The sequence below is a fragment of the Myodes glareolus genome, chromosome 17, assembly GCF_982192425.1.
Source record: "Myodes glareolus chromosome 17, mMyoGla1.1, whole genome shotgun sequence".
Taxonomy (NCBI): Eukaryota; Metazoa; Chordata; class Mammalia; order Rodentia; family Cricetidae; genus Myodes; species Myodes glareolus.
The window spans coordinates 58,652,223-58,673,903 of NC_142042.1; the positions used below are offsets into that span (position 1 = coordinate 58,652,223).

At 43.4% G+C, this 21,681-nt stretch overlaps 1 pseudogene; it reads left to right on the forward strand.

The window, feature by feature from the left end:
- The first annotated feature begins 8,699 nt into the window (after window positions 1-8,699).
- On the forward strand, window positions 8,700-20,236 carry LOC148119421 (3 beta-hydroxysteroid dehydrogenase/Delta 5-->4-isomerase type 1 pseudogene; annotated as a pseudogene).
- The last annotated feature ends 1,445 nt before the right edge of the window (window positions 20,237-21,681 follow it).

A 21,681-nucleotide genomic window follows, 5' to 3' on the forward strand; every position in this document is an offset into this window, starting at 1 on the left:
GTAAGATGAAATCTCAGAGTTGTTTTGATTTGCATTTCTCTGATAACTAAGGATGTTGAACATTTCCTTAAGTGTCTTTCAGCCATTTTAGATTTCTCTTTTGAGAATTCTCTGTTTAAGTTGTATTCCATTTTTTTATTGGATTATGTGTTCCTTTGATGATGAATTTCTTGAGTTCTTTGTATATTTTGGAAATCAGACCTCTGTCTGATGTGGGGTTAGTGAAGATCTTTTCCCATTCTGTAGGCTGTCATTCTGTCTTGTTGATGGTGCCCTTTGCTTTACAGAAGCTTTTCAGTTTCAGGAGGTCCCATTTATTAATTGTTTCTCTCAGTGTCTGTGCTTGCTGGGGTTCTATTTAGGAAGTGGTCTCCTGTGCCAATGAATTCAAGTGTACTTCCCACTTTCTCTTCTGTAAGGTTCAGTGTGGATGGCTTTATGTTGAGGTCTTTGATTCATTTGAACTTGAATTTTGTATATGGTGATGCATATGGTTCTATTCATTCTTCTACAAATTGATATCCAGTTATGCCAGCATCACTTGTTAAATATGCCTTCTTTTTTCCATTTGATATTTTTTTGCTTCTTTGTCAAAAATCAGGTGTTTGAAGATGTGTGGATTGATATCTGAGTCTTCTATATGGTTCCATTGGTCCTCCTGTCTGTTCTTATGCTAAAAACCAGGCTGTTTTCAGTACTGTAGCTCTGTAGTAGAGTTTGAAGTCAGGGATTGTTATGCCTCCAGATGTTCTTTTACTGTACAGGATTGTTTTTGCTATCCTTGTTTATTTGCTTTTCTATGTGAAGTTGAGTACCATTCTTTTGATGTCTGTGAAGAATTTTGCTGTAATTTTGATGGGAATTGTGCTGAATCTGTAGATTGCTTTTGGTAAGATTGCCATTTTTACTATGTCAATTCTGCCTATCCAAGAGCATGGGAGATCTTTCCACTTTCTGGTATCTTCTTCAATTTCTTTCATCAAAAATCTAAAGTTCTTGTCTTACAAGTCTTCCACTTGTTTGGTTAGAGTTACTCCAAGATATTTTATACTATTTATGCCTATTGTGAAGGGTGTTGAATCTCTGATTTCTTCCCCAACCCTTTTTTCATCTGTGTACAGGAGGGCTACTGATTTTTTGGTGTTAATCTTGTATCCTGCTACATTACTGAAAGTGTTATTCCTTTGCAATGACTTTAAGGACTAACCACACCCACTTCCAGCCACTTCTGACTTCGTTGCCATCTTGGCTTTCCCCTTTTCTGTCCATCTCTTGCCGTGTGCACATGTGTTTTCTGTCTCTCTCTCTATGTCTGTCTATGTCTCCCTTTCTTTAAGTAATAAATGTTTAGCTTTATATGTAGCCTTATGTCCATTTACTCTGCCATCCACTGCATCCAGCCGCCTGACTCTGCCGCTCGTCCAGGGACCCTGCACTGCCCTGACGACAGCCTCTGCCTGGCTCGCAGGCTGCCTGGGGCATCCCATCATCATATTTTTTTTAAAAGAACAATATTTGGTGCCACGGACTCGAGAGATTCACCCACTCCAATTTCTGATTTGAATCAGAACCAAGGGCCTTCCTCAACACCGCCAACTGCCTGGACTCATTCCTACAAACAACACCGGCTTCTAATTGTAAGTTTCCTCACTCCAGCCAGCTTATCTGAGCCTTTTTAACCCGGGATTGACCAGTCCTCCTGGTGTTTCTGGGCTCTGGGGGTACTTCTCCGCCCTGTCGCTGGCGTTCATTATGGCTTGCATCCTGTTAAGCCCATGCATTCCCTCACCTGGTGGCCCGGGGCCTCCAGTCTCCTTCCTCTCTTATTTCATTCTTTTCTTCTTTCTCATCTTCCTCACAGACGAAAAGGCTGATCCGGTTCGGCCTATACCACCCCACACGTGGATTGGGGATGCTCACCCACGTGTCCTGGGTGGTCGATTCATTTGCATCTCACCTAAACGGGGAGCCATTCCCCATAAGCTTGAGATACCACGGTTTTTGCGAGTTTTTCATGGTCTTAACCTGGGAAAGCAAGTCGTACCAGTCTAAATATGCCTTAAATTGTCTGTTTATGCAGGTTTTTCACGATTCAGACTCTGGATAACAACCAGGAGGCCCCTGGCTTTTAAAATTCCCGCGGTTTCTCCATTCAAGCAACAACACGTGTCCGCCACCATGTTCATTGGGGTCAGGTGACTTTGTCGCTAGATTCACTGAAAATCAGATCACGCGACCAAGCTCTCCCACTGTTATGTATGTCCTGCTTTCCCTTCCCCCTCCTCAGTGTTCACTGAAATCCTCTCCTTAACTGTGATTACAGGTGTTTTGCATACAGACATGCTTTCTGATAAGGCCCATCAGAAGCATGCACTCTGCGTAATTCCTGTTCAATCTTTCTATGTATAATGATTGTTCATTTCATCTCATTTCAGACTACAAAATCCTAAGTCTCATATTTTAAACTGGTATGCACTTTTAAGCTGTTTTCTACCATTGTCAGTTCTGCCACTAATCTTAATGTTACAAACAGTATTTTTCTTTCTGTCTGTCTTTTTACAAATGTAAATCTTACCTATTAAGAGTCAATACAGTCAAACTCAGATCCAACCTTCCAGATAGATTCTATACTGCAGCAATACCTAATAATCAGCCCTCAACTGCTCAGAGATCTGGGGAATGTGATATTTAAATATTTAATTACTAAATAACTTTTCATAACAAAAAGAGACAGGTTGGCTCCTAGCAAGCACTCTGTTTCCTCCGAGAAGACATAAGACAAACCGTCAAAGACCAGCATCCATCTGCAGTTTGCTTCAACTGCCAAGCGCTGACCATTGGGCAAAAAACTGCCTTTCACCTAAACTGGAGACCTCCAAACGTGGACAAAATCACTGGAATCGACAGCCTAGCTGCGCAGGTAAGGTAGGCCTGTCTTTCTACAGATTTCTTAGCCCACAGGGTCTTCTGAAGCCTGACAGGCTCTGCACTAAACAGCAAAGGTCAAATACAACCTTCAGGGACCATAGAGGACCCAAAAGAGTAGCTCTAGATGCCAACCAAATAAGTTCTCTGTCATTTTTTAATAAGTAACTCAAGTAAAATCTTATCCTTCTCAAAAATCTCTAACAGTCTGATAGCTAAAAGGTTTTGCCAGGTTGTCTCACCAAATAAAAATACTTTTCATTGTAATTTCTGTTTTTATAAACCCAAGGAGTTCTTAATACAATGTATATGTCTAAAATTTCTGTTTTTCTTATGAGTTCCAGGGAGCCAAATTAAAGAACCCACCATAAACAGGTCAGATACAAACCCCTCAATTCCCTGGTCCTAAAATTTTTTTCTCAATTTAACTTTGTCCTCTGTTCTGCCAATACCCTAACCAGGTACAAGGGACACCAGACATTTCCATGCCACAGACACCTGTCCTGTCAGGAGCAGAGACCAACTATGCCAGGATGTGACCAGCACCCAGCTTCTCTCAGATCTCCCCCCCCCACAAAGACGACACCCAAAAATCAGCCGGAAGCAGCCTTGAGAATTCGCCGCCCCAATTCCTTCAAACTGTAATGTCTAACCTTCTACTTTTTATTATAAAAAGGATCCGGGAATGTTATTCCTTTGCGGTCACTTTAAGAACTAACCACGCCCACCCCAGCCACTTCTGACCTCCCTCGTCGCCATCTTTTCTCTCTTGTGTGTTTGTCTTGTGTCGTGTGTACATGTGTCTTTGTTTCTCTCTATGTTTTTCTTATGTTTTTCTGTTTTCCTCTTCTTTAAGCAATAAATGTCTCCCTCTTCTTTAAATAATACTATGTCCTGTGAGCCTTTTATCCGCCATAACCACCCGCCTGACTCCCCCGGCACATGGCGCTGCCACCCTGGAGATCTTGCAGGGACCCACAGCCATCCTTGTCGGACTAGAAGCTGCTCCGCGAGCCGCCCGGGGCATCCCAGCATCATATTTTTTTTAAAGAACAATAGAAAGTGTTTATGAGTTTTAGAAGTTCCTCGATAGAATCTTTGGGATCGCCTATGTAAACTATCATATCATCAGAAAATAGTGAGAGTTTGACTTCTTTTTTTTTCAATTTGTATCCCCTTGATTTCCTTTTGATGTCTTATTGCTCTAGCTAGGACCTCAAGAACTATACTGAATAGATATGGAGAGAGTGGACAACCTTGTCTTGTTCCTGATTTCAGTGGAATAACTGAAATGGAGTTTCTCTCCATTTTGTTATTTTGATGTTGGCTGTTGACTTGCTGTATATTGCCTGTATTATGTTTATGTATGATCCTTGTATCTCTGTTCTCTCCAAGACCTTTATCATGAAGGGATGTTGTATTTTGTCATGATCATCTAATAAGATGATCGTGTGGTTTTATTTTTCAGCTTCTTTATATGGTGGATTATGTAGACAGATTTTCACGTGTTGAACCATTCCTGCATCTGTGAAATGAAGCCAACTTGATTATGATGGATGATGGTTCTGATGTGTTCTTGGATTTGATTTGTCAGTATTTTATTTAGTATTTTTGCAGCAATGTTCATGAGTTAGATTGGTCTGTAATTTTCTTTCTTAGTATTGTCTTTCTGTGGTTTGGGTATCAGGGAAATTGTAGCCTCACAAAAAGAGTTTGGCAATGTTCCTTCTGTTTCTATTATGTGGAATAATTTCAGGAGTATTGGTATTAGTTCTTCGAAAGTCTTGTAGAATTCTGAGCTGAAACCATCTGGTCCTGGACTTTTTTTGGTTGAGAGCCTTTTGATGACTGTTTCTATTTCTTTAGCAGTTATTGGTCTGTTTAATTTGCTTACTTGGTCTTGATTTAATTTTGCTAAGTGATATTTATCCAGAAAGTTGTCCATTTCCTTTAAGTATTATAATTTTGTGGAGCACAGGTTTTTGTAATATGACCTGATGATTCTCTGGATTTCCTCCATGTTGTTGTTATGTCCCCCTTTTCATTTCTGATTTTGTTAACTTGGATAGTCTCTATCTGCCTTTTGGTCGGTTTGGATAAAGGCTTGTCTATTTTGTTGATTTTCTCCAAGAACCAACGCTTTGTCTCATTGATTCTTTGTATTGTTTTCTTTGTTTCTATTTTGTTGATTTCAGCTCTCAATTTGATTATTTTCTGCCATCTAGTTCTCTTAGGTGAGATTGCTTCTTTTTGTTGTAAAGTTATCAAATGTTTTGTGAATTCACTAGTGTGGAATTTTTCCAGCTTCTTTATGTAGGCATTTAGTGCTATGAACTTTTCTTTTAACACTGTCTTTTATTTTATCCCATAAATTTGGGTATGATGTGTGATCATTTTGGCGTTTTACTCTTTATATTTGGAGGCTCACCATCCAACTCCCAAATTAACACAGGGACTTATTCTGACTTATGAATTCCTGGCCTTAGCCTGCTTTGTTTTTAGCCAGCATTTCTTAACTGATATTATCCCATCTACCTTTTGCCTCTGGGCTTTTGTCTTGCTCTATTCTATATACCTTTCTTTACATCGTACTCTGTAGCTTGCTGTGTAGCTGGGTGACTGGTATCCTCTCCCTTTCTCCATTTCTCACTCCTCCATCCCTCTTCCCAGATTTCTCCTCCCAGTTATTCTCTCTGCCTGCCAGTCCAGCTCATCCATTCTTCTGCCTAACTATTGGCCACTCAGCTCTTTATTAGACCATCAGGTGTCATAGACAGGCACAGTAGCACCATCTTACAGAGTTTAACAAATGAAACATTAAAGAAAGCAACACATCTTGGCATCATTAGATGCATATAAAGCAGCATAATGGAATGTAACACATCTTTAACTAATATTCCACAGTGAAGAGTGCTTGCTTCTGAGAACCTTGCTTAAGGCAGCGGCCCCAGGGCATGAGAACACATTGCATACAGTTCTGGGTAAGAAACATGTGCATTAGAATTGCTGCCTCATGGGAGTCTCTTCTCCCCTTGCCTGAACTGCACAGGACACAGACTCCAGACTCCATGCAGACACTCTCCCCTACTGTGGGTGTAAGGTTCCACACCTGGGGCTGAACACAACACTGGCACTCTCTCCCTTGGGTGTGCAAGGAAGCTGAATGGGGTTTTTGAAGTTTGTGTTCTACACATCCATTTGTAATTCCCCAAAAAGGGTTATGACGAACAGAAATCAGGGTTGCTTAAGTGTGAGCTTTAGCCAAAGCCTGCTGCTCTGCCCCCCAGAGGCCCTGGGAAGGAACAGCCTGCACTAACTTTTTAAAGAGCATGTCTTTTCTGAGTCTGCCCTTGTCACATTGCTTTGTAATGTAACCTGTGAAGACCAACCTCTTGAAGGAAAGAACAATGTAGCTCAGAGAGGAAATAAATTGTCCCCTCCAAACCACTCCGGTAATGAGGTACAAGGCCCTTACCAGAAGTATCTGGCTTCTGACCCCCAACATACATAGGTCTAGCAGGGTTCAAAGTAGGTAACATATCCCATTTCCAGTGTGGAAGGAACTTCAACAGCCCCTCCGGGAAGAGGTTCTGAAGCAGGTCAATCAAACTGAAATATTAGCATTTAGGAGTTAATTCTTAGCGCATGCAATTACATCTCAGGCAGATCTCTGAGTTCAAGACTAGCCCGGTCCACAAAGTCAGTTTGAAAAAAGTCAGAACTACACATAGAAACTCTGTCTCAAGAGAGACAGAGAGAGAGAGAGAGGAGACAAAGGGAGCTAATTCTCAAAGGAGATTAAAGGGGGAAATACATTCACCATTGTTGCTAGTTTAGAGGTATGCCAAAAGTAAAAGACACCACTTTCAAAGGTGGATATAGGCTTGCTGGGTGCTCCCCTCCCAGCCTGACACCCTCCATTCCCTGGAGACGCCTGGATCCTTGCAGCAATTCCACCTTCTTCCCTTCTCCCATCCCTCTGTGTCAGCAAACTATGCCTATGAAAGCTCTCTACCTGGGACCCCAGTGGACTCGGGTAGGTGATTTCCACTCTCCTTCCTGTCCTCCATTACATTCTCTCCACCCTCACACTAGCCCTGTAGCAGCCTGCTTGCAGGAGCCTGTCCATCAGTCCTACTTCCTTTTCTGGGGACCGTACCAAGCATTGCAGCAGACCCATGCTTCCTCATGCCTGTGGACCCTCTCACTCCACTGCCTCCTCCCTTCTAGCCTAGCCCCATTCCTTCCTGTCAGCACCCACTTTCCACCTGGCCCCCAGAGGCTACACCTGGCAGGGATTCACACAGGGGAGCCCTGCTGTCCTCTCTGTCCTCATTTATGATCTCCCCACTTTCACCCTCAGATTGCTGACAGCCTGCTTATAGGAGCCACCTCCCAGCTCAGCTCCATTCACCAGAGACTCCAGCTCTTACTAAGACCCAGGGTCCCCTTGCCCTTCAAGCCTGTCTCATCAGATTATTCTTTGCCTTAGTTCAACCTAATGCAGAAGGCCCTCTTTTTACCACACCTCCAAATCCCTGAGCACCCCATCTCTTGATGTAGTCGGAAACCCTTTGGCTCTTTCCTGGAGCCCCTCACGGGCATTTTACCTAGCCCACCTCTATTACCCTTTGCCACCCACCAACCTGCAGAAGCACTGTCCACTAGGCAACTCACAGTCTCCACTCCCTCCTAAAGTCAAGAGAGGCCAACAGAAACCAAACTACAAAGTACCCCCACAACAAAGACCCAAAAACAACATCTAAAATCACCTCAGTCATCACAAACCCAGAGGCCTAGGCACCAGTGTGAAAACACGAGGACTTCAAAGCAGCAATCATGAATATGTTCAAGGACTTTAAAAAGGACATGAAAAACATTTTATCAAAGTCTACGAAAATGCAAAGTAACAGTCAAGGACATGATGAAAACAGCTCAAGACATGAAAAGTCGAGATGGAGTTGCTAAAGCAAAGCCAAACAGAGATAAAACTGGAAATGAAAACTTTGGGAAGTGAAACTAAAACCTCAGAGCACAAAACACGGAAGAGGGAGTCTCCAGTGTTGAAGCCAAGGAAGAAGAGATGGAAACCTCAGTCATAGAAAGTGTAAAATCTCTGCAGAGCTTGGCAAACTTTGCTGGGTCACTAGGCATGGTACTTGTGACAATTTCTGTCATCCCCACAATTCCAGCATTATAATGTCCATCTCAGTGTGCAATTGCCTCTGTAAAACTTTGTGTGGCACTGCAGCATTGGGATCCTCACCTGTCCTTGGTGGTGACTACATTTTGGGTTTTTTTTGTTGTTGTTTGTTTGTTTTGTTTTGTTTTGTTGGTAATTTAAAAATTGCTGCCTGGTTGTGGTAGCACACGCCTTTAATCCCAGCACTCAGTAGGCAGAGGCAGGCGGATCTCTGTAAATTCTAGGCCAGACTGGTCTACCCAGTGAGTTTCAGACAGGTTCCTACACATAGAAACTCTGTCTCAGAAAAGAAAGAAAGAGAAAGAGAGGGGGTGAAAGGAGGGAGGAAAAGAAAAAAATTGCTTCCTGATAAATGACAAAATGACAATTGTCAGTTTTTAAACTGTATTGACAAAGCAAAGACTAGAAATACTTTGTTCTTTTCTGAATCAAAGTACTTTGTCAGAATTGTGTGCACGCGCACACACACACACACACACACACACACACACACACACACACTCTGAGAGAGAGAGAGACAGAGAAACAGAGAGACAGACAGAGACCTGTAAAGGCTGGAGGGCTAGAAACCATGATGAGCAGGCAGCACATGTCACCCTTTTCCTTTTTTGTTGCTCGTGAGCCCAGGCCCCTGCTGATCCAGGAACAGCAAAGAACGCAGCAGGGAGCTGGGATTAGGGTGGAAAGGAACAGGAATCATGTGGACTCCATGGTTGATTTCCTGACCCTGACAGCGTGTTGTCTGTGCTTAGGTACCCAGAACCTGTTGGAGGCCTGTGTCAAGGCTAGTGTGCCAGCCTTCATCTACACCAGCTCGGTTGATGTTGCAGGGCCCAACTGCTACAAGGAGATCATCCTGAATGGCCATGAGCAAGAACAACGTGAAAATACATGGTCTGATCCATACCCATACAGCAAAAAGATGGGTGAGAAGGCAGTGCTGGCAGCCAATGGGCGCACCCTGAAAGATGGTGGCACTTTGCATACTTGTGCCTTAAGACCCACAAACATTTTATTTATTTACTTATTTATTTGTTTACAAAAATTTCCACATCCTCCTCTCCTCCCCATACCCTCCCATTCCCCCCACTCCCTGTCCTCCTCCTTCTCCAGTCCTAAGAGCAGCCAGGGTTTCCTGCTCTGTGGGAAGTTTAAGTTCCTCCTCCCTCCATCCAGGTCTAGGAAGGTGAGCATCTAAACAGACTAGGATCCCAAAAAGCCAGTACATGCAGACGAAACAAGACCCAGTTCCATTGTCAATGGCTTCTCAGTCAGCCCCCATGTCAGCCACATTCAGAGAATCCGGTTCGATCACATGCTCGTTCAGTCCCAGTCCAGCTGGCCTTGGTGAGCTCTCATTCGATCAGTCCCCTTGTATCAGAGGGTGAATGCAACCCTCGCGGTCCTGATTTCCTTTTTCATGTTCTCCCTCCTTCTGTTCTTCATTTGGACCTTGGGGGCTCAGTCCAGTGCTCAAATGTGGGTCTCCGTCTCTATCTCCATCCATCGTTGGATGAAGGTTCCCTCTGGTCTTGCCTTCCTTGCTCGCGTTCTCCCTCCTTCTGCTTCTCATTTGTACCTAGGGAGTTAAGTCCAGTGTTCCAATATGTGTCTCTGTCTCTATCTCCATCCATCGCCAGATGAAGGTTCTATGGTGTTATGTAAAATATTCATCAGTATGGTTATGGGCCAAGGCCAATTCAGGCACCCTCTCCTCTGTTGCCCAGGGAACAATCTGGGGACTTCCCCTTGGGCCTGCGAACCCCTCCAGAATCAAGTCTCTTAACACCCTAAAATGGCTCCCTTAGTTGAGATAAATACTTCCCTGCTCCCATATCCATCCTTCTTCCCTCCCCCCATCCCATTTCCCCAAGCCATCCCCAATCCTCCCACTCTCCCTTCTCTCTAACCATCTCTCCTTACTTCCACCCCCCACAACCCGTGCACCCAAGTTTGCCTGGCAATCTTGTCTACTTCCAATATCCAGGAGGATAACTATATGATTTTCTTCAGGTTCACCTTCTTATTTAGCTTCTCTAGGATCACGAATTGTAGGCTCAAAGACCTTTAACTATGGCTAGAATCCACTTATGAGTGCGTACATACCATATTCCTCTTTTTAGGTCTGGGTTACCTCACTCAGTAAAGTGTTTTCTAGTTCCATCCATTTGCACGCAAAATTCAAGATGTCATTGTTTTTTACTGCTAAGTAAAACTCTAATGTGTATACCACACCTTCTTTAACCATTCTTCTATTGAGGGGCACCTAGGTTGTTTCCATGTTCTGGCTATTACAAATAGTCCTGCTATGAACATAGTTGAACAAATGCTTTTGTAGTATGATAGGGCATCTCTTGGGTATATTCCCAAGAGTGGAATTGCTGGGTCCTGAGGGAGGTTGACTCCCAGTTTCCTGAGAAACCGCCATACTGATTTCCACAGTGGCTGCACAAGTTTGCATTCCCACCAACAATGGATGAGTGTTCCCCTCACTCCACATCCTCTCCAGCATAGGCTATCATTGGTGTTTTTGAGTTTAGCTATTCTGACAGGTGTAAGATGGTATCTCAAAGTTGTTTTGATTTGCATTTCCCTGATCGCTAAGGAGGTTGAGCATGACCTTAAGTGTTTTTTGGCCATTCGAAGTTCATCTGTTGTAAATTCTCTGTTCAGTTCAGTACCCCATTTTTTAGTTGGGTTAATTAGGGTTTTAGTGTCTAGTTTCTTGAGTTCTTTGTATATTTTGGAGATCAGACCTTTGTCTGGTGAGGGGTTGGTGAAGATCTTCTCCCAGTCAGAAGGTAGTCTTTTTGTCTTACTGACAGTGTCCTTTGCTTTACAGAAGCTTCAGTTTCAGTAGGTCCCATTTATTCATTGTTTCTCTTATTGTCTGTGCTACTGGGGTTCTACTTAGGAAGTGGTCTCCTGTGCCTATATCTTGTAGACTACTTCCCGCTTTCTCTTCTATCAGGTTCAAAGTGGTCAGATTAATGTTGATGTCTTTAATCCATTTGGACTTGAGTTTTGTGCATGGTGATAGATATGGATCTACTTTCATTCTTCTACAGGTTGACATTCAGTTATGCCAGCACCATTTGTTAAAGATGCTTTCCTTCTTCCGTTGTATACCTTTAGCTCCCTTGTCGAAAATCAGGTGCTCATAGGTTTGTGGGTGAATATCCGGGTCTTCTATTCGATTCCATAGGTCGACTTCTCTGTTTTTATGCCAATGCCAAACTGTTTTCAATACTGTAGCTCTATAATAGAGTTTGAAGTCAGGGATTGTAATGCCTCCAGAAGTTCCTTTATTGTATAAGATTGTTTTGGCTATCCTGGGTTTTTTGTTTTGCCATATAAACTTGATCATTGTTCTCTCAAGGTCTGTGAAGAAGTTTGATGGGATTTTGATGGGGATTGCTGTCCCGCGCTACTGTCTCGCCAGCAAGAACGACGCAGGGCACGTAGGATCCTTCTGCAGAACAGCTTTTTAATGCATCTTGAGAGCGAGAGCATAAGCCAACATGGCGGAGACCCAGAGCGAGGCCAACCCAGCCCTTATATAGGAAACAGTCCCCGCCTCAGACGTGTCACTCTCAGATTGGTCAGCTGCCCATCATCCCAGATGACGCCTCGGGAGAGGCAGGGACTACAGCGTTGGAAATTTACCAACACATGCGCGTTATCCTGTTCACCGGGCGGTGGAACCGGATGTCAGCGCCATCTTGGAATGGCGAATGTGGTTGCGGTCCTCTACATCTCCCCCTTTTTTTTTTACTTCTTTGCAGAAAGGCAATTCCCTCAGAAGGCAAAAATAGAGGTCGCACTTCCCAAAGTGGAAACATTATAATGGGCTTGCACGGAATCTACCCTTAGGTTCATGACACCTGGAACTTATCCGGCCTGCCCTCTGCCATTTTTCTGGGAAAGGGAATATACAGCAGGAAACCCTTATGCAGCGCGACATATCTCTCAGAGAGGGCCATTCTCTGTGCGATGCTCTTTAGCTCGACAACCTTCAGGGCTAGCTAAGCCAAGCACTCCACCCTGTGCAATGGACCACTGTCCTAGGGGTGCAGGAGCTGGTTGGCATAAACCTTACTGCTTCAGCATAGATAACCACACATCAGTAGAGGTTCCCTGTTCCAGGGCAGCGAGCGCTTGTGCAATAACCACACTTTGTCCCTATGACTTTGGGATTTGAGTCAGCAGACCATCCAGAGGAGAAACACTGATCCACAGCATAGGGCTGTTCCAAACATTCCCACCCCCACCCAATCTTAAAGTAGGAGATGAAGGACACAACCCAGGACTGGAATCCTTCAGCTAAGCTTATAAATAGAGGGTAGGGGAGCCCCAGAGTCTTATTGGTTGTAAAATAAAAAAAAACGAGGAAACACTGCCACTCTATGGCTGACTGGTGTCGGTTTCAGGAAGGCTGAGAGTATCCCCCATCGCTGCTTCTTCGTAACCTGCTCCTTCGTAACCGTTGTCATCCATCCGTAAAATGGTAGGAGGAACAGAAGCCAAATTTTCAGGCGAGTTCGCGTGTTGTGGGTCACCCCTCACCGTTCGGGTCAGTCTTTCTGGCACCCAGAATGGATTTTCCTGGTCCTGCGGGAACACACAAACAGCTCCCCTGGATCTCAACAGGATGGGATCTGGGCCTTTCCATTCATTAGAAAACACATCTTTCCATATAACCAAATCCTTGGGCCGCTGCGGATCTGAACTATGACGTGTTGCAGCATTCTGGCCATTATCATCCAGATTTAAAAAATTTATAGTGAACAGAGCCATGGCAATGGCTACTCTTGGTGTCGGGGGTAATTCCTTCAATATTCTCCCTTTTTGTTTAAGTAGATAAGATTTGAGTGTGCGATGTGCTCGCTCTACAATACCTTGCCCCTGGGGGTTATAAGGCAGGCCTGTAATGTGTGTGACTTGCATCTGTGCACAAAATTGTTTAAACTTTTGAGAAGTATAGGCAGGCCCATTATCCGTCTTTAAAGATGTGGGCTTGCCCCAAGCACTCCATGCCTCAAGACAATGTTGAATGACATAAGAGGTTTTTTCTCCTGTAAGTGGTGTGGCATGAATAACGCCAGAGCATGTGTCAATTGACACATGCACATACTGAAGTTTTCCAAAGGCAGTGATATGAGTCACATCCATCTGCCATATTTGCAAAGGCGCAATCCCTCTGGTGTTTACGCCAGTGTGTCTGACAGGGAGAAACTGGCAACAATTGTGACATTAGGTTACAATATCACAAGCCTCCTTTCTGGTAAGAGAAAAACGTTTACGCAGGGTTTCAGCTGTAACATGAAAATTATCATGAAAGGTTTTAGCGGTCTGTAACAGGGAGGCAAGAGCTACCGCAGCAAGCTGCGTAGCACGATCAGCCAGATCATTACCTAAACTCATGGGGCCCGGGAGCCCCGAATGTGCTCTTATGTGTGTGATAAAAAATGGAGCTCTCCTATTTAGTAAACAGTCCTGTATCCTCTGGAAAAGAGCTGCCACTGTACTAGTAGGTTTTATAATTCCAGCGGTCTCTAATAATTTAACAGCATTAACCACATAGGCAGAATCAGAAACAATATTAAGAGGACAATGAAATTTTTGAAGAACCTCTAAAACCACCATACATTCCACCACCTGGGGTGAGGTGGCAGAAAAGTTCTTTGTATATATTTTAGAATCCACAACATAGGCTCCCACACCATTTTTGGAGCCATCTGTATACACCATCACTCCGTCTTTTAGCGGGGCAGAAGACATAACTCGGGGAAACACAATGGGATGACATGCAGCAAACTGCAGCAGAGGGTGTTTGGGATAATGATTATCAATTTTTCCTGAAAAGGTGGTAAGCAAAATTGCCCAATCGTCAGAGGTGGCGGCCAAAGTTTGTATCTGAAAGGAGGTATAGGGAACTATCATAACCGCTGGATGCTTACCAAAATGACTAATTGTCTGGCCCTTTAAAAGGGCGTTTTTGTGACTGCATGATGGCTGTAGCCAAACCCGCATTCGTCAGGGTCCTCCTAGTTCTCTACAGACCCTGAGCCAGTCCTGTAACCCTTTATTTTTCCTGGGGGCTATGGTCGCACGGCACTCCTGCGTAGCTTGCTCAAAAATGAGCTGCTCGATGAGTGGCGTGGCCATATCAGTGTCGCCAAAAATGCGTCCTGCTGCCTCAGTCATTCTAGCCACAAAATCTGAAAAAGGCTCCTGAGTCCCTTGTATAATCTTGGTGAGCGGGGTGCTTCCTTCTCCCTTTTTAGACAAAGCTTTCCATGCTCTTGTAGCTGTATTGGCTATCTGGCGGTAGGCGTCATAAAGGTAGTCTGTCTGGGCAGCGGTGAAGCGCCCTTGCCCGGTCAGGAGGTCAAAAGTCCATTGTTGTTGTTCTGGAGTTAAGGCTTGAGCGTTAGCTCTGGCCTGTTCCTGGGCCGCCTCATGCCACAGAGCTTTCCACTCCAAATATTGACCCATGCTGACAAGCGACGCTTTTGCAACTGTCTCCCAGTCTGCCGGAGTCATGGCACTCAAGGCTAATCTGTCCAATTGGGCTAATGTGAAATTAGCGGTCACTCCATATTTTCTAACTGACTCTGCTAATTCTTTTATTTGGTTGTACTCCACAGGCGCATACACCCGTCCATTTTCCCCTTCGTAAACGGGGAAGGCCAGGTGCAGCTTTCTCTTGACCTTGTCAGGGATAAATGAAAAAGTCTTTGGCCCAAGGTGTTCCTCATAAGGAGGCGCCGAAGGGGCAGTTGGGCGAGGGCACAGCTTGTAAGGAGGCTGATGGGCCCTTTGGGATGACCTCATGGCCCTACCGCTGGTTAATTCTGCCTCCTCCTCTGTATCTAGTTCTTCTACCTCTTCTCCTGAGCCAGAACTTTCATGCTCACTTTCATGGTCACTTTCAATTTGCAGAGCTTCAAGCTCCTGCAGAGGATATAAACTACTGTCCTTTCCTTTTTCTTATTGTTGGTTCCAGAAATCTTTCGACCTTGTAAATCAGTCTTCTCCCCCATTCTTATTTTCTTAAAACCACTGGGGGGTCTTTTTTCCTTATTTGAGACTGTGCGTGCACCTAACCTCTCAGTGTACTCAGTTTCTGAAATGCTATCCTGGACTTCCTCCGTTGCAGCAACCGCCTGGCAGGATTCATCTTTTAAGCAATCTTTGGTGAAAAATAAGAGGACTACTAAAAGAGGTAGCAAGGCCCCTACGAAACCTTCCCAATGCGGAAACAAGTCAAACTCAAAACCGAAAAATCCAGGAAAAGCCATATCTCTCTGAGTATACAGGCCTGCAGTTCTGAATCCTCCTTGTGTCCAAGGGGTCTCCGGCGGTGCGAGCAGTTGTCAGGGTCCCTCAGCGTCCCGGGTTTCGGCACCAGATGTCCCACGCTACTGTCTCGCCAGCAAGAACGACGCAGGGCATGTAGGATCCTTCTGCAGAACAGCTTTTTAATGCATCTTGAGAGCGAGAGCATAAGCCAACATGGCGGAGACCCAGAGCGAGGCCAACCCAGCCATTATATAGGAAACAGTCCCCGCCTTGGACGTGTCACTCTCAGATTGGTCAGCTGCCCATCATCCCAGATGACGCCTCGGGAGAGGCAGGGACTACAGCATTGGAAATTTACCAACACATGCGCGTTATCCTGTTCACCGGGCGGTGGAACCGGATGTCAGCGCCATCTTGGAATGGCGAATGTGGTTGCGGTCCTCTACAGATTGCATTGAATCTATAGATTGCTTTTGGTAGAATTGCCATTTTTACTATGTTGATTGTCCCAATCCAAGAGCAGGGGAGGTCTTTCCATTTTCTAGTATCCTCCTCAATTTCTTTCTTTAAAGACTTAAAGTTCTTGTCAAATAGGTCTTTCACTTCCTTGGTTAGAGTTACCCCAAGATATTTTATGCTATTTGTGGCTATCGTGAAAGGTGATGTTTCTCTGATTTCCCTCTCTGTTTCTTTATCTTTTGTGTATAGGAGGGCAACCGATTTTTTGGAGTTGATCTTGTATCCTGCCAAATTACTAAAAGTGTTTATCAGCTGTAGGAGTTTTTTGGTAGAGTTTTTGGGTCGCTTATGTACATTATCATATCGTCTGCAAATAATGAAAGTTTAACTTCATCCTTTCCAATTCGAATCCCCTTGATCCCCTTATGTTGTCTTATTGCTATTTCTAGAACTTCAAGCACTATATTGAAGAGGTATGGAGAGAGTGGACAGCCTCGTCGTGTTCCTGATTTTAGTGGAATGGCTTTGAGTTTCTCTCCATTCAATTTGATGTTAGCTGTTGGCTTGCTGTGTATTGCTTTTATTATATTTAGGTTTGATCCTTGTATCCCCAATCTCTCCAATACCTTTATCATAAAGGGGTGTTGAATTTTGTCAAATGCTTTTTCAGCATCCAATGAAATGATCATATGGTTTTTGTCTTTCAGTTTATTTATATGATGGATTACATTGATAGATTTGCATATGTTGAACCAGCCCTGCATCTCTGGGGTGAAGCCCACTTGATCATAATGGATAATTTTTCTAATGTGTTCTTGGATTCGGTTTGCCAGTATTTTATTGAGAATTTTTGCGTCGATGTTCATGAGTGAGATTGGCCTGTAATTCTCTTTCTTGGTTGTATCTTTGTGTGGTTTTGGTATCAGGGTAACAGTAGCTTCATAAAAAGAGTTTGGCAATGACTCTTCTGTTTCTATATTGTGAAATACATTAAGGAGTGTAGGTATTAGCTCTTCCTGGAAGTTCTGGTAGAATTCTGCATTGATTCTCCAAATTTCCTCTGTGTCTGTGGTTATGTCCCCCTTTTCATTTCTGATCTTATTAATTTGCATATTCTCTCTCTGCCGTTTGATTAGTTTAGATAGGGGTTTGTCAATCTTGTTGATTTTCTCCAAGAACCAGCTTTTTGTTTCATTGATTCTTTGGATTGTTTTCTGTGTTTCTATTTTGTTGATTTCAGCCCTCAGTTTGATTATTTCCAGTCTTCTACTCCTCCTGGATGAATCAGCTTCTTTTTTTTCTAGAGCTTTCAAGTGTGCTGTTAAGTGTCCAATGTGTGATTTTTCCATTTTCTTTAATTGGGCACTTAGTGCTATGAACTTTCCTCTTAGCACTGCTTTCATAGTGTCCCATAGGTTTGAGTATGTTGTGTCTTTGTTTTCATTAAATTCAAGGAAGACTTTAATTTCTTTCTTTATTTCTTCCTTGACCCAGGGGTGATTTAGTAGTTGACTGTTCAACTTCCATGAGTTTGTTTGGCTTCCTGGGGGTAGCATTGTTGTTGAATTCTAACTTTAATCCATGGTGATCTGACAAGACACAGGTGGTTACTAATATTATTTTGTATCTGTGGAAGTTTGCTTTGTTACCGAGTATGTGGTCAGTTTTCGAGAAGGTTCCATGAGCTGCAGAGAAGACGGTGTATTCTTTCCTATTTGGGTGGAGCGTTCTATAGATGTCTGTTAAGTCCATTTGATTCAATACCTCCAATAATTCTCTTATTTCTCTGTTAGGTTTCTGTCTGATTGACCTGTCCATTGGTGAGAGAGGTGTGTTGAAGTCTCCTACTATTAGTATGTGTGGTTTGATGACTGCCTTGAGTTCTAGAAGTGTTTCTTTTACATACGTGGGTGCCTTTATATTAGGGGCATAGATATTCAGGATTGAGACTTCTTCCTGATGAATTGTTCCTGTTATGAGTATGAAATGTTCATCTCCATCTCTTCTGATTGATTTTAGTTTGAAGTCGATTTTGTTAGATATAAGAATGGCCACACCCACTTGGTTTTTAGGTCCATTTGCTTGGAAAACCTTTTCCCAACCCTTTACTCTGAGTAGGTGTCTGTCTTTGTGGTTGAGGTGTGTTTCTTGTAAACAGCAGAATGTTGGATCCTGTTTTTGTATCCAATCTGTAAGTCTGTGCCTTTTTATAGGTGAATTGAGTCCATTGATATTAAGGGATATTAATGACCAGTGGTTGTTGACTCCGGTCATTTTTGGGGGGGGGGTAGTAGAGTGTATGTGTTTCCCTTCTTTGAGTTGTGTTTGTGAAGGGTCGCTAGATGTCTGAGTTATTGTAGGCAGTGTTGGGAATGTTGGATTCCTTGGGTTGTGATTTTCCTTCTAATACTCTCTGTAAAGCTGGATTTGTAGCTACATATTGTTTAAATTTGTTTTTATCCTGGAATATTTTGTTTTCTCTGTTGATAGTGAATGATAGCTTGGCTGGGTATAGTAGTCTGGGCTTGTATCCATGGTCTCTTAGTTTCCGAAGTACCTCTATCCAGGACCTTCTGGCTTTCATGGTTTCCATAGAGAAGTCTGGTGTAAGTCTGATAGGTTTACCTTTATAAGTCACTTGACCTTTTTCCTTTGCAGCTCTTAATATTCTTTCTTTAATCTGTATGTTTTGTGTTTTCATTATTATATGACGAGGGGATGACTTCTTTTTGATCCAGTTTATTCGGTGTTCTGTATGCTTCTTGAACCTTCATAGAAATATCGTTCTTTAGGTTGGGAAAGTTTTCTTCTATAATTTTGTTGAATATATTTTCTGGACCTTTGATCTGCAATTCTTCTCCTTCTTCTAACCCCTATTATTCTTAGATTTGGTTTTTTTATTATGTCCCAGATTTCCTGAATGTTTTCTGATAAGAATTTGTTGGATTTGCTGTTTTCTTTGGTCAGAGCGTTTATTTTCTCTATAGTGTCTTCATAATCTGAGATTCGTTCTTCTATCTCTTGTATTCTATTGGTTATGCTTGTTTCTGAAGTCTCTGTTTGTTTACCTAGATTTTCCATATCCAGCCGGCCTTCGGTTTGTGTTTTCTTCATTGCCTCCATTTCAGTTTTCAGTTCTTGAACTGTTTCCAGTACCTGTTTGATTGTTTTTTCTTGGTTTCGCAGGGTGTCGTTTACGAATTTACTCATTTCTTCAAACTTTTTGTTACATTTTTCTTCCATTTCTTTAAGTGAGTTATTCATACCCTGTTTAAGGGACTCTATTGCTTTCATAATGACACTGTCTTCCACTTCTTCCGGAATAGGGTGTTCAAGTCCTTCTGTAGTAAGATTGCTGGGATCTAGTGTTTTCATGTTGTTTTTCAGATTGTTGGAGGAATTCTTGCCTTGGCGCCTGCCCATCTCTTCCTTCAGATGCTCTCCAATGGCTCTTCCCTCTGCTGGAACTTCTGGTACAGGATCAGTGCCCCTTGCTGACCAGGAATCTCCCTGACTGCAGTCCTACCTTGGTACAGGCAGGCTATTAAAATGAAGGAGCTCCCTCCTGCCCGGTTGCACTCACTGCCCTCTCCCGGTGTCCACACAGGCTGGGCTGGGGATTTTAGGCCCCGAAAAAGGGAGGGAGGAAGGGAAGGGGTTCCTGGCTGAATGCCGGGATGGGATAGGAGGAGAGAGGGCTTAGCTGGGGGAAACCGCCCCTTCCGAATACCCAGGGAGATAAGGGTGGTGGGGAAATTGTGTGTTCCCTTGCCGGGCTTCTGTGGCGGGTCAGGAGCACACTTACCCCTCCATTGTATCTTCTGGTACCAAGACCCATATACATTTATGGAGAGAGGATCTCTTTCCTTTCTGAGGAATGGTTATGGCCCTCAAAAATAATGGTATTCTGGACGTTACTGTCAAATTCTCCACAGTCATCCCAGTGTACATGGTCTATGCAGCCTGAGCACACATTTGCCAGGGGACACCAAGAAGTTACCAAACTTCCAAGGACAGTTCTACTACATCTCAGATGACACTCCTCACCAAAGCTGTGATGATTTAAATTACACTCTGAGCAAGGGCTGGAACCTCCGCCTCGATTCCAGTTGGAGCTCTTCTCTGTCCCTGCTGTACCAGCTCCTGTTCTCAGCTGACTTTCCTTGGAAAGGAGTCAACATAGTTCACCAGGGAAACTGTTCTAAAAGCCTCCATGTTCCTCCTGAATCCTGTAGTCTATGCCGCTTAGTCAGAGGAACAGCAGAGCCCCAGATTATGGGTTGTTGCTTCCCGATAGAGCCCCCTTACATTTCCTGGCTTCTCTCCCCCAAGTCCTGCACGTGATACTCCACAGAATCAAGAGAAATCTTGAGGAACACCTGGGATGCCACATTTGCCTTAACAAATGATCCTAGTCAGAAGAGGAGAAGCAGAAATATTCTCAGCCTCTATTTCAGCTGTACAGGGCTATCCTCTGAGCCAAACAGCAGCTATCTTAGCAAGTGCCACTATGCCTACATACAGATCATTCCAGCTGCACTAGTCAACCATTGACATGGTTTTGCAGAAGAAGGGGCAGGAAGCACCATGGGACCCTCATTTGAGTGTCCAGTTGTTGATGGAGGAGGCCGCTTGTTCATTTCCCCATCACCCAGCAGATCATACCCAAAATAATCACACAAAAATTATATTATTTAAATCACTGCTTGGCTCATTAGTTCTAGTGCCGTATTGGCTAACTCTTACATATTAATTTAACCCATTTCTATTAATCTGTGTATGGCTATGTGGCTACGGCTTACCGGCTAAAGTTCTGGTATCTCTCTCAGGCAGGGGTACATCCCATATCTCTGACTCTGCCCTTCTTTCTCCCAGCATGTAGCCTAGCTTTCCCCCACTAGTTCTGTTCTTCCTTGCCATAGGCTCGAAGAAGAAGTTCTTTATTCATTACCCAATAAAAGCAACACACAGACAGAAAGACCTCCCACACCATCTCCCATTTTCTGTTTAAACAAAATGGAGGGCTTTAACATAGTAAAAATGCATATAGCAAAACAGATATCAAGCAAAAATTACAATTACAATATTTCTATTTACTTTATCTTTTATCATAACTAAGAAAAACTATAACTATAACTATCTATCTATTCTTCAACTCCATCAAAGACTCCAAAAGGATATAATATTACCTAAATAAACAGGAAGTACATTGTCAGCAACTTCCAAAACTCTAGAATTGACAGAGACTTGTCGCTTACCTGGACAGTAACACAAAGTTGTTCTGTACTGTTGGGGCATCCATCTTCAACCTACAGAGGCATAGTATCCAGTAAATTTTTCCATAAAGCAGGAAACATCAAAGACAGTTCTGCCTATATTGGTAGTATGTCAGTAACTTTCTTATGTGTCCTGCAGAATGTCTGGAAGAGTCTTTCATTAAGCAGGAACCCTGAAGGATGGTCTCATCTTTAGGTAAGTTCAGCAGTCATTTCCCTGCAGGTCTTACATGTCCAGTTCATCATGCAATCTAGGCAAGAGCAGTTTCTTGCCCAAATAGCTAAGCAACACTATAAGGAGACTTTTCAATGCCCATCTTTCTCTTGAAGTAGATTCATCCTGCCAGAAGCAGATGTGTCTCACTGCCATAAAAAGGCTTAAGTTTTTAAAGATTTTAAATGCCATGTTATGTAGTCTTTGAAAGTGTTTAAGAATGCCTATCCACCTGAAATGCATCTCTGTACATCTAGGAAACCTAACTAATATGACTACAAACTTGACTATTATAGGCG